Source organism: Schistocerca cancellata, chromosome 6, assembly GCF_023864275.1.
Source record: "Schistocerca cancellata isolate TAMUIC-IGC-003103 chromosome 6, iqSchCanc2.1, whole genome shotgun sequence".
In the NCBI taxonomy this organism is placed as follows: Eukaryota; Metazoa; Arthropoda; class Insecta; order Orthoptera; family Acrididae; genus Schistocerca; species Schistocerca cancellata.
Window position 1 is genome coordinate 75880151 of NC_064631.1, and position 15648 is coordinate 75895798.

A 15648-nucleotide genomic window follows, 5' to 3' on the forward strand; every position below is an offset into this window, starting at 1 on the left:
ATGATGCTGTGGTGTACCGAGAGGTTGTAACAATGGAAAATTGTACTGAAATGCAGGAGGATCTGCAGCGAATTGACGCATGGTGCAAGGAATGGCAATTGAATCTCAATGTAGACAAGTGTAATGTGCTGCGAATATACAGAAAGATAGATCCTTTATCATTTAGCTACAAAATAGCAGGTCAGCAACTGGAAGCAGTTAATACCATAAATTATCTGGGAGTACGCATTAGGAGTGATTTAAAATGGAATGATCATATAATGTTGATCGTCGGTAAAGCAGATGCCAGACTGAGATTCATTGGAAGAATCCTAAGGAAATGCAATCCGAAAACAAAGGAAGTAGGTTACAGTACGCTTGTTCGCCCACTGCTTGAATATTGCTCAGCAGTGTGGGATCCGTACCAGATAGGGTTGATAGAAGAGATAGAGAAGATCCAACGGAGAGCAGCGCGCTTCGTTACAGGATCATTTAGTAATCGCGAAAGCGTTACGGAGATGGTAGATAAACTCCAGTGGAAGACTCTGCAGGAGAGACGCTCAGTAGCTCGGTACGGGCTTTTATTGAAGTTTCGAGAACATACATTCACCGAAGAGTCAAGCAGTATATTGCTCCCTCCTACGTATATCTCGCGAAGAGACCATGAGGATAAAATCAGAGAGATTAGAGCCCACACAGAGGCATACCGACAATCCTTCTTTCCACGAACAATACGAGACTGGAATAGAAGGGAGAACCGATAGAGGTACGGAAGGTACCCTCCGCCATACACCGTCAGGTGGCTTGCGGAGTATGGATGTAGATGTAGATGTAGCTACGTTACACAGCGCTATGTTAACACGTAGCGGAAGAGGGTTGCAGCTTGCGTCAGCAAAGCAGGAAAGTAGACTGCAAGCACGCCTCGCAGTAGCATGGCGATGTCTCTTGTGTGTCAATGAGAAATAAATAACGATCATCGAACAGCTATAATGCAACTGTTTGGATGTTGCGTCTGACACCAATGAAAACAGAAGAACCATAAAGGCTATCGAACTGTGCCGATGTGTGTCGAACAGAACTAAGGACGAAACTGGCACTGCTAAATGGGTAGACGGAAGCACATGATGTTTATACTATATTTTAAAAAGCTGAATTTCAGAACAATATTTTGTAAAAAAACAGTTTGCCATTGCAAGTAATATTACATGTTTTCAAAAATCGAAACTTGTCTCTTTTATGGCTCGAGGTGAGGATGGGGAAGGGGAATGGGAGGGGGTGGGGCGGTGTTTGTATTGATTGAGGATGTGCGTTCCGTCACCTAAAATTTTAGAAATATAGCACTGCTTAAATGTCTCTGCGCGCGCTGTAATTATTCTAGTCTTCGGAATCATTACGTGAATGATGCGTAGGGAGCCAAAGCACATCGCTCGATTCCTCACTTAATAATGGTACGTGAAGCCTTGTAAGTAACTTGCATTGTCTAGCAGTAAAATCCAAAAATCATCTTCACCATACAAAAATCAGCTGTTAGAATAATGAAAAAATTATCAGCAGTTCAGAGCTAACACACTCCAAGCAATTATTTCGACAGCTGAATATTCAACTCGTGCCATGCGTCTAGTACAAAAACATGTAATTAATATGAAAAGGTACCTGACAGTCTCAAAACTGACTTGTCTTCATTGTTACGATACAAGAAAATGCGGTGACATCCATATAAAGAGGTTAAACGAGATACTACCATAGAAACAAACCATAATTCACGGTACTATGTTGTACAAAAATTTCCGACATCGATAAAAGAAATTTTAAAAAGTCCTCCTTTAAGGTAACTATTAAAATTTTTAATAAACCTCTTGTAGTATGACGTGTCTAGATTTCGTAAACTGCAATGTCTGTGATCCTTGTCCGCGGTCGCGTAAGAGTCCAGAGGCGCTGTGCGCGCGAAGTTTAAAATCTTTGTCGCCCTTCTCCTTTGCTTGCCCCATTACGAATCACATTGTATGAAGTAAATGGTCATTTTAATATTACCACTCTTGTGCTGTTGATCACCGGGTGAGCAATTACGCGAGGTACATGCACCACTTTCACAACAATAAATTATTATTAATGATCCTAATAATCAAATTCTAGTATATTGACAATTACGTTGGAAAGGAATCTTAGTGTCCAGGAAATATGTAATGTGTTATGTATTTGTCTTTCTATCTGGCGTGCAAGTTAGTGAGATAGGTAACGTTCATTTCATTTTGGCGAAACTGTGAACCTGAAACTCTGATTTGTTTCAAAGATATTTTCATTGCGACATGATACCATTTAATGCCGCACAACACCCTATAGGAAAAGCAAGTACTCAATCTCTTATTGCGCTTTGAAATACGTTGCAACATTGTAGCTGCTGCTCTATGACAGGACTAGTTTTAATATATTCTGAAGTACAAATGCTGTAAGTCATTGATTTATCTCCCAACTAAATGTGATCGTATTTTTTCTCTTTCATGATTTTCATGGTAGCAATAAATCCAGGTGGAGAACGTAAAAAAAAAAGAAAAAAATCGCACAATGAGAGAGGAGTCGAGATCAAAGTTGCTATCTTCATATACCCTTCTAGGCTAGTAAAACTTACAGACCCTCGCTTGAGGATCTGCAGCTCTGCGAAATGATTCGAAGTTTATTCGCTGACTGCGAGTTCTTTGACAACAGCTGTATTTGTTATAGATATTGTATTGTATTGTATTTTAACCGGGGACCTAGAAACGACGGAGAGGCTCCGTCCCCCCCGCTGCCGCGGTGGTCCGCAACCCCCACGACGATTATCGCAGTCCACTTCACCCCTCCGCCGCCCCACACCGAACCCAGGGTTATTGTGGTGCGGTTCGGCCCCCGGTGGACCCGCCAGGGAACGTCTCACACCAGACGAGTGTAACCCCTATGTTTGCGTGGTAGAGTAATGGTGGTGTACGCGTACGTGGAGAACTTGTTTGCGCAGCAATCACCGACATAGTGTAACTGAGGCGGAATAAGGGGAACCAGCCCGCATTTGCCGAGGCAGATGGAAAACCGCCTAAAAGCCATCCACAGACTGGCCGGTTCACCGGACCCCGCCACAAATCCGTCGGGCGGATTCGTGCCGGGGACCAGGCGCTCCTTCCCGCCCGGAAAGCCGTGCGTTATACCGCACGGCCAATCGGGCGGGCAGTTATGGATATACTACCTATTGGCGATGTATGAAAATTTGTGCCGAACCGGGACCGTATTTCTCGCTTATCGCAAGCGGTCGCGTTAACTACACTCCTGGAAATGGAAAAAAGAACACATTGTCACTGGTGTGTCAGACCCACCATACTTGCTCCGGACACTGCGAGAGGGCTGTACAAGCAATGATCACACGCACGGCACAGCGGACACACCAGGAACCGCAGTGTTGGCCGTCGAATGGCGCTAGCTGCGCAGCATTTCTGCACCGCCGCCGTCAATGTCAGCCAGTTTGCCGTGGCATACGGAGCTCCATCGCAGTCTTTAACACTGGTAGCATGCCGCGACAGCGTGGACGTGAACCGTATGTGCAGTTGACGGACTTTGAGCGAGGGCGTATAGTGGGCATGCGGGAGGCCGGGTGGACGTACCGCCGAATTGCTCAACACGTGGGGCGTGAGGTCTCCACAGCACATCGATGTTGTCGCCAGTGGTCGGCGGAAGGTGCACGTGCCCGTCGACCTGGGACCGGACCGCAGCGACGCACGGATGCACGCCAAGACCGTAGGATCCTACGCAGTGCCGTAGGGGACCGCACCGCCACTTCCCAGCAAATTAGGGACACTGTTGCTCCCGGGGTATCGGCGAGGACCATTCGCAACCGTCTCCATGAAGCTGGGCTACGGTCCCGCACACCGTTAGGCCGTCTTCCGCTGACGCCCCAACATCGTGCAGCCCGCCTCCAGTGGTGTCGCGACAGGCGTGAATGGAGGGACGAATGGAGACGTGTCGTCTTCAGCGATGAGAGTCGCTTCTGCCTTGGTGCCAATGATGGTCGTATGCGTGTTTGGCGCCGTGCAGGTGAGCGCCACAATCAGGACTGCATACGACCGAGGCACACAGGGCCAACACCCGGCATCATGGTGTGGGGAGCGATCTCCTACACTGGCCGTACACCACTGGTGATCGTCGAGGGGACACTGAATAGTGCACGGTACATCCAAACCGTCATCGAACCCATCGTTCTACCATTCCTAGACCGGCAAGGGAACTTGCTGTTCCAACAGGACAATGCACGTCCGCATGTATCCCGTGCCACCCAACGTGCTCTAGAAGGTGTAAGTCAACTACCCTGGCCAGCAAGATCTCCGGATCTGTCCCCCATTGAGCATGTTTGGGACTGGATGAAGCGTCGTCTCACGCGGTCTGCACGTCCAGCACGAACGCTGGTCCAACTGAGGCGCCAGGTGGAAATGGCATGGCAAGCCGTTCCACAGGACTACATCCAGCATCTCTACGATCGTGTCCATGGGAGAATAGCAGCCTGCATTGCTGCGAAAGGTGGATATACACTGTACTAGTGCCGACATTGTGCATGCTCTGTTGCCTGTGTCTATGTGCCTGTGGTTCTGTCAGTGTGATCATGTGATGTATCTGACCCCAGGAATGTGTCAATAAAGTTTCCCCTTCCTGGGACAATGAATTCACGGTGTTCTTATTTCAATTTCCAGGAGTGTATACCCGTGCACGCTCCCTGGGCCGACCCAAACTTCCATGTGTCGCACCGTCTACATCCTTTTTTCGTAGTCCATTAAATTCATCACCTCGCAACATTACTTGGATTCCCGCAACAGGGACAATGGGACGTCGAGAAACCGACACCAGTGTTCTTATCGGCGTGTGCCCAGCTAGACTTATGATACTTAGGTTTTGAATTTAGTGGCCTATGATAGAAAGATGAAGACAGTGTGACGTGTGGAGATATGGGTCAGCCCAGGGGGCGTGCGCGGACTGCCAGCCCGCCGCGTCGGCGATGCTGTCGAGTGCGGACGTGTGGCGGATATCGTGCGCCGCGACAAAGTAGTTCAGACTTGTGGGGAATTATGAAATACTGTGACGGAAACGTAGGTGAAGTCACCGTTATTCACGCAGGGTTTGGAATACGGTCAATCGGGATTTTCGAACTGCCGTTCGAAGTACCAGCGGAACAGATAACTGCAGGGGAGAATCCTCAGTAACGTTGCCGAACGGTGGTCCAATGCACGCAAATTCCAAGTGCTCAACGGAACGAGATAATTAAAGGTCGACTTGCGCAAGCACGTACCGTCGTAGATCAGTGTCTGTGGTTACTGAGGCGTCGTTACGTAAGACGGTCGGCGAGGACCAGCGTGGCGTGCAATTCTCGCGGCCACGTCCGTGACGAGCGTCTGCAGCGGCGAGTGCCTGCACTACCAGCGACTTGTCACCCAAGAAGGAGACCACTGACAGGACAGAATCGAGACCACGCTAGTCTTAGGAAATCGTCACAGCTGCAACAGTTTCAGCACAGTGGACCCCGAAAGGTGGGAAACCGATCCATTCTTCCGCTGCTGATACCGAAGTTACGCAACAACCTACTCTGAACGAGCATCCTCGAAGCGAAACGATTTTTCTCTTGAAGCCGGCCTCAAATAAATGCTCGAGCGACAACTTGACTCGGAACGCCACACTATTAGGGGAACTGACGAATATCGAGAAAGATAACCTCAGGCAGCAGCCTGTGAAACCCAAACGGCAAACATGTAAGCAAGAGACCCGAAGAGATTTAGGAACTAGAGCAAAAAGTCTCATGTACCAAGACAATTCTCAGAACAGGTGGAAGCGAAAAACGTGACGTGACTGAGGTCGGAAAAGCAGACGTTCCAAACCCGAATGAAGATGTACATAAATTATGAACCTAGCCTCCTCAGTCGAAGAACCGATCTAAACAGGGGATCCCAATTGACCTTATAAGGAGACTGCGTCGCCTGATGAAAATGACTGTTCTTAGGATTAAAACTCAATGCTGCAGCCGTATATAATTGTCACGCTCAATTTAAACAGTATTATTTCCGACGTGAAGTTACAATCCCTAAATGACTACTTTTAGGCCACCGACACTGATACTAGTATAACGATGATACCAGAACCAGTTACGACGAAAATAGTGGACGTGTTCAGATATGAGACAATCTTCTGAGTGTAGAACAACAATATGGTTCAAGAAAGACATACCATGTACAGCGCTAGCTATACTTGAAACTGAACGACGAATAACTGGGATAATGTATGATCTACTTCTTCTAAATGTGTATGCTCCCTCTGGATCCAGCGGGAAACGTGTGAGGAGCAACTTGTTCTGAGATGAGATTGCCCCATTAATACGATGCTCGCTTGAATATAATTTTGGACGGTGATTTTAATTGCGTATTGCGTCAGTGAGATCAAGTTCCGAATTTCAACTTTTGCGAGAAGCTGTCGTTGTAACTAATGGACTATATTTAATAGATACTTGGTGCCACGCCGAGGATATAAGTACGTAGCCAGTAATTCAGACTAGACAGGGTCTATGCAGCGAAAGCTATATCGATAATGTGGTTGACTGTGTAATTTCGTCCATAAATTTCTCAGGTCACTGAACATTTCATACAAGCGTGCAGCATACATTAAAAAAAAAAAAAGTAATCGTTACTGGGACGAGGCTGTGCTGAAACAGATCAGTGATACGTGGCAACAATGTCTTCGGATGCAAGACAGATACCCAACACGCACCATGTGGTGGCTACAGATTGTAAAAGCGCAGATAAAAAAATGCATCGTGCAGTGTGGTTGTATGAAAGCATGTAGGCGAAAACACACCTTAAGTGTACTTTTTATGGCCCTGCGAACTTTATGGTGACCCCATGGGATTCATAGCAAACATCTCTAGAATAAAACGTACTATGACAAGAATCTCAGCGTTTGTACGACAATCTCTAGAGGGGAAATGATCTGAGTGCTTTCTCCAGTTGAACTTACGCAGGAAAATTCATCAATATACCACACGATCAGCAAAGCCAGTAGAGGTAAACAAAAGGTACTCCGTACTCTCAACGATGAACGGGGGCACGAATACGATCAAAAAGCCGCGATAAAAAAAATTACGTGGTGCAGTATTATACAGATTTTTAAGTCGAGCCGGCAACTGATGTGACGGTAAGTGAGCCCTTTTTACTCTTCATTCACCCCCGGTCAATCCTAATGACAACGCCGACCTCGTAGCCATCACTACCGGTGAAGAAATGTTGACCACAGTCAAAGAGTTATCTACAAAGATCTCAGCTGGTTTAGAATGCCTGCCAATAGAATTTTATGCTTGCTTTTGGAACGTCATAGGAATAGATTTCGCCAAACGTTAAAAACCATTCGAAAGCCAAGATCGCACAAAATATTTTTATTCAATACAACCAGTTTCAACAGTCTTAGGCGTTATCTTCAAATCTTAAACATTTTTTTGTAGTAAGACACGTTCATTTTACGCTGATCTCATGCGCAAGATGTCAAGTGGATAAAACTCAGCATGTTTGTCATCGCTTCAAAAAATGTTTAAGACCTGAAAATACAGCTAAGACAGTTGAAACCGGTTCTCTTGAATAAAAAGTATTTCGTGCGATCTTGACTTTTGAATGGTTTTGAACAATCGAAACAGATCAATCAAGAGTTCACCAAAATGTATAACAATCATTGGCGGACGTGCAGGTGCCATCCTAGTTTACGGAAGGACGGACTGTCCTGATCCCAACCCGCTCAAAGAGAGAGAGAAAAAAAAGTTGTGGTTCGACGCTGAAGGATTTTCAGCAACTAATTCTGCTCAACTCCGACTATAAAATCTCCATCCGACGCATAAATAGTAGAATGAAGTCGGCACTGCCGTAGATAATTGGCTCTTATCAAATGAGTGCAGTCCCTGGGCGACCTATGATAAATGCATTGTGTGAATACAGGGATATAATATCTGTGTTGTGGCTGTGTAAGTGCAAAGTCGGTCTCATGTTTTTTAGACTTTGGTAAGGCATCTGACCGCATCAACCACCCCTTTATACTAACCATAATGCGAATTGAAGGGGTTCAGCGATCATTTTACTCAGCAGATACGCAAACGTATAGTCGTAACACCCTCTAGAATCAAAATTAATGGCCAACTAAGTTCACCTGTCCCGATTAAACAATGTATACGACAGGGTTACTCCCTCTGTTTGATAATGTACGCAATCGATGTAGAACCACTACTGTTAAACCTGCAACACAGGCTACAAGGTTTACAGATTTCACGCCTATGCTGATTGCATCAGTGTAATAGTTAACACGAAATCTGAAACTGAATGAGCTTAAGAAATAATCCACGCTGACTTCTTCTGGCCCCAAGCTCAGTGAACACAGATCGAGGATTTTACCTCTCAGACTCCAAACTGAGACTATGAAAATTAACATGGTTACAAAGGACAGAAAAGACGAACCACTTAGATAGTATTTTAATGTCCAATCTGAGGGATGAAGTTGCCAACTGGGACCATAAACTCTATACAGGGCTACTCTCCATAAACATAAAACTAGAACGTTAAACCGGATACAGAGAGTTCTTTTGATTAACAGCTATGCCCTAAGCAAAATAAATTGCAGCAGTGTAACCAGTACCCGGGGATACAGCGCACAAGGTTCTAGCTGCAGCGTCAACCGTAGTACTAACCCGCGTTTTTGGTGGTTTGGGCGTCAAAGACGTCCACAAACAATTCGCGAGATCGGCCGCCATTCCTCGTGTGGCGTGATGTGTCCTCTGGGGAGGAACTGCCACGTTATTGGTGCATTTCACTTTTCGGGAGCGGGGGATTCCACCTGATCAACCGTCTTATTTCTTGCAGTACGGAAATTTGGGACAGTCGGAAAGTGCGTTGTTGTGCGTGGGTATAAGTTTCGGGCGAGGGTTCCTGGTAAGTACGGCCCTCACATCAGCAGCTAGCTGGACGACCGTGTTTTGGTGAACGAGACTAACATGGAGAGGTTTAGCAGAAACCAATAAATTATTTCTGTGGGTATTTGAGAGCGATGTGACGCTTTCCCAAGTGACTTTGAGCCGTATTTCCGTTCTGTAGTCGGCGGGAGTTGCTCGTAGGCAGTTGGAGGTGGGGTACTGAACTGCTAGCGGTGGAGCTATTCCACTTCAGTAGTCGGTATCTGGGAATATTCTTGATGGTAGTAAATAATGGAAGGGCATTAGTTACTGATTTTGGGACAGGTGCGGACTAAAGCGAGGCTGGCGATGCTGACTCAGAATGAGTGGTAATGTAGCGCAGCATGTCCGCTGATAAAAATTTCCGATTAGACTTGTAGAGCGGTTTGGCACGTAGTGTGCTCCCCTGCCATGCATCGCAGACAATGCGTGGCTTCTGAGCGCAGCCACGAGGTCCAACGAGAGGATTGTTTCAGTGAGAGAGAGTACGGACGTGGAGGTGGTCGACCTATGTGACGTCACAACGCCACAGGCGACAAAGGCAGAATAAAACGCACCGGAATTTTGCAACGTGGCAGTGAGATATAAGACGTCACAATCTGAACTTACGGGACGTCATATTCAACTATATGGTTTGTAGGAGAAGCATGTATCGTACTTTTCATTCATAATTTATGTGTTATGACGCAAGATGTCTTAAAGGACCGGTACATGAAGGATATGCCAAAAACCGGTTGCCTTTGCTTCCATTTCTTCCAATAAAATGACGCAAAACAACATATAAATAGTTAAAGGCTTTTGGTGCTTTTCATCTTATAGCTTCCATGTCACGATCATCCGATGTTTCATAGCGCCAGCTCATTAAGGATATCTGTCACACATGTCGTACGTGGTACGATTTCTTATAGTTAAACTAGCTGAGAAACCAGATGTTGCCTAGGTATTTGTTTATTCCAGTCTTCCATTATAGATCTGCTCCTCCCTCCTCTCCTTCCAACTCATCCTCTCACATTCTCTATCCATCTCTTTCTTTTCTCTGTCCAACTCTGCCCCCCCTCCCCTCTTTGTCTGTTCATATCCTCCTCCCCGATCTCTCGGACTGTCTCTCCCCCCTACCCCCCGTCTCTGTCCATTCCACCTCTTTACTTTCTCTGACATTCTCCTCCTCTCCCCTCTCTCGATTAATCTCCTCCTCTTCTTTTTCTGTGTCCATCTTCTCCTCCTGCACTCTCTCTCCACGTTTACACACTCATCCCAAAAGGAGGCTGGTGGTTCTTACCCCTACAGTATTTCTTTCCAGATTGTAGTTAATATGTGTACCAAATCTGATAGAAATCGTTCTAGCGGTTTAGGATGAGCTTTTTACCTATGGCTTTGCTCGCATACGCAAATGTCAAATAAATTTCACACATATTTAACGTACTTCACACAAATTTGTATACATATTTCACCACTATGCCTAGCGAATATCGCCCTGCAGTTTCATTTTCACGCCGCGTAATGTTTACAACGTCGTGTTTCCGGAACTACATACGGTACAATGATAAAATTTTGCAAGTGTATCCAGTGGTATATGCGGATATCGTCTGCGAAATGTGTTGTGTATAGAGTTAGTAGTAAAGAACTAATAAATTAAAACGTCGTGCATGAGGCGGCAGTTTCTCACTCATCTCAGTCGTTATGACGTCATATCTCTTGAACCGTGTGTCGTAAAATGTATTTTTCTAAGTACATTTAGCTGCGTACGTGGAAATGTGTTGTCTGTGAAATGTGTTGCGAATAGAGTTAGTGCCAACGAAGTAATAGATTGTAACGTTATGCATGATGCGGCAGTTTTTTCTCGTATCTCTGCATTTGACATCATTTCTCCTGAACAATGTGTCGCACAATGATATAGTTTTGTTGGTACATTCAGCATCACATGTGGATACCCTTTGTGAAAAGCGTTGCGAATACATTAAGTAGCGACGAATTAATAAATGTAAACGTCTTGCACGATGCAACAGGTGTTCTCGCATTCAGTGTTTATGACGCCGTATCTCCTGAACAAATGTGCAATTATTCTGCTACATTCAGTTATATTAGTGAATACTGCCTGCAAAATGCGTCTCCAATACGGTTGGTAGTAAAGAGAGATTCCTGAACAGTGCAAACGAAGTAACCGACAAAATGTTTTCCTTTCATAGTTTTGCTGGAGTCGTCAGGAGAGAGAGTTTCTTAATGGTTTGAAATTATGTGTAAACTTTGTTGTGCTCTCATTCTTAAATGCTGGGTGACTGACCTGTGGCTACTCTCGCCTTATGGGCTGCACTGGTTCTTTGTGTCCACCCCCACCTTTGGACAGGTGGGTGATTCTTATCCCCACAGTGGTTCTTTCCAGACGGTGAATGATATGAGCACAAAGTCTGGTTAAAATCGGTCCAGTGGTTTAGGACGAGATAAGGAACATACGTACATTTATACATACATAGACAGATACATCTATTTTTACAATTTGTATGCAGATGACCTTTACGGCATCATGATATAAAAGCTATTGTTTTAAATAATTTGTGTCAGCTGTAGAGTAGTGGTTAGAGAGGAAGCCTGTCAACTGAACGTAGTTTGTAAGATTATTGTACTAACAGACTTCATCAGAAATTATGTGGTAGGTTATTGTTGTTTCCTTCTCAGTTCAGTATTAACAGAAGTAAAGCGCGGGATATGTATCCGTTGGCGGCCTGCGAGCTATTGGCTACGCCAGAAAGGACCGGAATGTACTCCTTGCCTGTTTTATTTTTCCCTGTTTTCGCTTTATTTTGAGCGCCAGTGGGTCCGCTGTTTAGGTGCGTTGGGGCTACGCCCGCTTGTCGCTGCCTGTTCACGTTCCCTGGTATCAAACGAAGTTTGTGACTGGATTGAGGACTTTTTTTGTGGGCAGGATGCAGCAAATAACTTGGATGCAGAGTCATCGATCGAAATAAAAGTAATTTCAGGTGTGTCCCAAGTAAGTGCCTTAGAACGGTTGTTGTTTAACTTGTACGCGAATGACCTGTCAGGGAATAATAACAGCAACATTTTGCAGATGATTTGGTTGTCTATAACGAAGTACTATCCCAAAAAAATGTATAACTGTTCAGTGTCATCTTAAAAAGATATGAGAATGGTGCAAATACGGGGAAGTTCTAACAATGTTCAGAAGTGTAAATGTAAAACTGTGACATATGACCACGACATCATTCAGTTACAACTGCAGTCCGTGTAACAGTTTGCACACGTACGAAATGGAGTGATGACGTAAGCTCCATTGTGGGTGCTGGGATCGGGCCACAAAGGAGAGGGAGCAGCCATGTGAAGAAGTGACCTGGTCCCAGCGGCGTACGTCAGCCGTTCTAAGCGGCCAACGGTACCAGCCGCGGCTGTAGGGCTGCCGCGAGGCGACGCGCCTGGCGCGGGAGGGCCGCTGCGGCCAGGGTGCTGGGAAAACACCGACAGTTTACGAGCGACTCACGCCACTGTGCGTTCAGTGTTGGAATACTGCTCAAGTGTGCAGGGCACGTGCCAAATAACGGTAGTAGGGGATGCTGAGTGTATACGAGAAGAAGAGTGGCACCGACGCTCAGAGATTGGTTTGTCCCACTGGAGATTGTCACGGAGATGTTGAGAAATGAAAGTGTCGCAGTCTGGAAGATAGGCGACAATGACCCCGCGCATGCCTACTTACAAAGTGCCAAGGAACAGGAGTGTAAGAATCTAGAGAAAACCCACCAGCCCGCCGCGTACCACTGCTGCAGGGGCAGTGAAGGTGTGGTCTGACTGGTTACAGCGCGTGCAGACGCATGTCAGCCGTCATTCTGCTGCATACTGTGTGCACTTGGAATGGGAAGAACCGTAAAGTTTCGTACCCTCTGCTGTGTTCTTCATAGCAATTTGAACAATATGTACGAGGGGAAGCTGAAAAGTAGTGCCTCGGATTTTTTTATGTTGAAGACTCTTAAAGCTTTATAAATAAAACAAACGTTATTAACAATCTACATCTTTGTTCTTCATGTCTACATATTTATTTCTCCCAACAGGAGACCAGTTTGTTGATACCGTCGTTGTAGAATGTTTCAGTTTGTTGATGAAGCCGCAGCCTCACCTCTGCTTGCACTGCTTCATCACTATCAAAGTGAAGTCCTCGAAGGTGTTCTTTAAGTCCTGGAAACAGATGACAGTCGCGACAGGATGGAGGACGATCGAGGACAGTGAACACAAGACGTCGGGTTGTTACAGATGTACCAGTGCTGGTGTATGGTCTGGCATGTCAGGTGCAGGAGAGGGTGCTACTTGCGTGGACTCTTTACATTCGAAAGTCGATTATAGGACACTGTTTCTCGAACACCGACGTAGTTACGTCACACACTGCCATGTTACACAACACAGTTCAGAGCCCTGTTAACGGTAGAGGGCAACAAATAGCAGGTGCGTACACTCAGTAATGAAACATTTCTTTTCCTCGGCCATTGTCTGCTTAAAAAGTGCGGAATTTGTTGTGGGACATCGTGGAATATTCCCGCTTCAGCACCTGTAGTTTCGTGAAGTTCCGATATGTGGCGGCTCTGTGCGAAGCATTCGAAATGGCGTCTGTAACGGAGGGGCATTCCGAGCAAAGAACTGTCGCTGATTTTATTTTGACAGAAAACCAGAGCACCGCACATCTTTTTGGGCGCTTACGGAATGTCTGCGGAGGCCTGGCGGTGAAGAAAGACACGGTGAGTCATTGGGCAAGGCGCCTGTCATCATTGCCAACGGCCTTGCCGCAGTGGTAACACCGGTTCCCGTCAGATCACCGAAGTTAAGCGCTGTCGGGCTGGGCTCGCACTTGGATGGGTGACCATCCGGTTTGTCCAGCACTGTTGGCAAGGCGGGCTGCACTCAGCCCTCGTGAGTCAAACTGAGGAGCTACTTTATTGAGAAGTAGCGGCTCCGGTCACGAAAACTGACAGCGGCCGGGAAAGCGGTGTGGTGACCACATGCCCCTCCATATCGGCATCCACTGATGCCTGTGGCCTGAGGATGACACGGCGGCCGGTCGGTACCGTTGGACCTTCATGGCCTGTTCGGACGGAGAGACTTTTTTTCTGTCATCATTGCAACAAGGTCGCGCAAACCTGATCGATCTCATACGTGCCGGCTATCCGCACACAACTGTGCCACCCTCAGCAGATTGGAGAAATGTCTCCAGCGTGTTCCTCGCCAAAAAAATGCAAATGAACTTCTCATCAAGGCATCACAGAAGTCTGTGCACCCGAGGAGAGAGAAGCTGACAAAACTTTATGGGACTCTTTTTCCACTTTCACTCTAGACTTCTATCCGTCTGGCCCAATGAAGGGTGCACTCCATGGGAAGCAGAACCTGGGTGATGGGGAAGTTACTGACGCAGCAGTACGTTGGCTGCGAAGTCGACCAGTAGAGTGGTACCATGTGGGCGTACAGGCGCTCCCAGTAAGGTGGCGTAAGACTGCCGCATTGAATGGAGATAACGTTGGAAAATAGTGTTTTGTAGCCAAACGAGTGGGAAATAATATGGTGTATTGGAATACTGAATAAAACCTACTCGCTGTCAGAAAAAAAATTGTTGCTTTCTTATTGAACGCCCATCTTATGTGGACATGATGAATAAAGATGTAGACTGTTAATAACGTTCCATTAAGTTTCGGGTGTGCAGCCGCAAGAAATCTCCTTCTTCTTCTCATATTTCGGCCGTATAACGTTCAGCCGTCTTCAGAGTGAGCCGCGAGACTGCTGCTCCAGTTTTTTTTTCTTTATTGATTTTCAATTCCCCCCGAAAGGGGCGGGCCGGCAGCAGCTTACTACGCTGCTCTACAGCCTACAGACTTTTTGTAAATAAAGGAAGAAGAAAGAAACAAGGAAAAACAGGCGATAAAATGGCGATTTAAAGTGAAAAATGGCGTAAAACAGAAAGCAAAGGGGGTTGGCAATGTAGATAAAAGACACAGGAATCAGACAAGTAACACAGTAGACACACAATAAAAAAAAAAAACATGGCGACAGTCTGGTTTCTGTTCGCAAGTAATAAAAAGCACACCCAGCGACAGTATGATGGCTGTTCGCTACACTTCCCAAAAGACACAACACGGAGCACGCACTGGAAAAACACACTGTAAAACACTGCACGAAAAAGGCGGCACAAAGATTGCACTCCCGACCCAAGACAGATGGGGGGAGGGGGACCTGGAGTAGGGGGAAAAACAAGGAGGGAGGAGAGGAAAAAACGAAAAGGGGGGGGGGAACCAAGGAGGGAGAGCACTAATAAAGGGGGAGAAGGGCAGACACGAGAGGGAATGAGAGGAGGTAGAGGAGGGAAATGTAAAAGGACGCGGGGGAGAGAAGGGGGCAAAGAGAGGGGAGGTGGGGAAGAAAGAGGATGGAAGGGGGGGAGAGGGAGCCCGGGAAAAGGACAGAGGAAAGGAGGGGGAGTGAGGATCAGAGTTGATAGGAGGGATAAATGGAGGGAGAGAGGGCATCATCCGGGAGGGGGAGTTGATGGAAGCCACCTTGGGAAAGGAGATGTAGGGTGTAGAGATGGAGGGTAGGGGGGACACAATGGTGCAACGGTGAAGACGTGGCAGGGGGCGGGGATGGGAGAGGAGAGGAGCAACCAGGGGGTGAGGGGGTTCAAGACGGCGGGAGGTGTAGAGGATGCG

At 46.5% G+C, this 15648-nt stretch overlaps 1 protein-coding gene and 1 pseudogene across 1 annotated transcript in view; one reads left to right on the forward strand and one right to left on the reverse strand.

The window, feature by feature from the left end:
* LOC126088579 (trehalase-like) overlaps positions 1–15648 on the reverse strand; it is a 306521-nt gene that overhangs the window by 190598 nt on the left and 100275 nt on the right. The gene's annotated exons all lie outside the window — the stretch shown is intronic.
* On the forward strand, positions 13725–13842 carry LOC126089610 (5S ribosomal RNA; annotated as a pseudogene).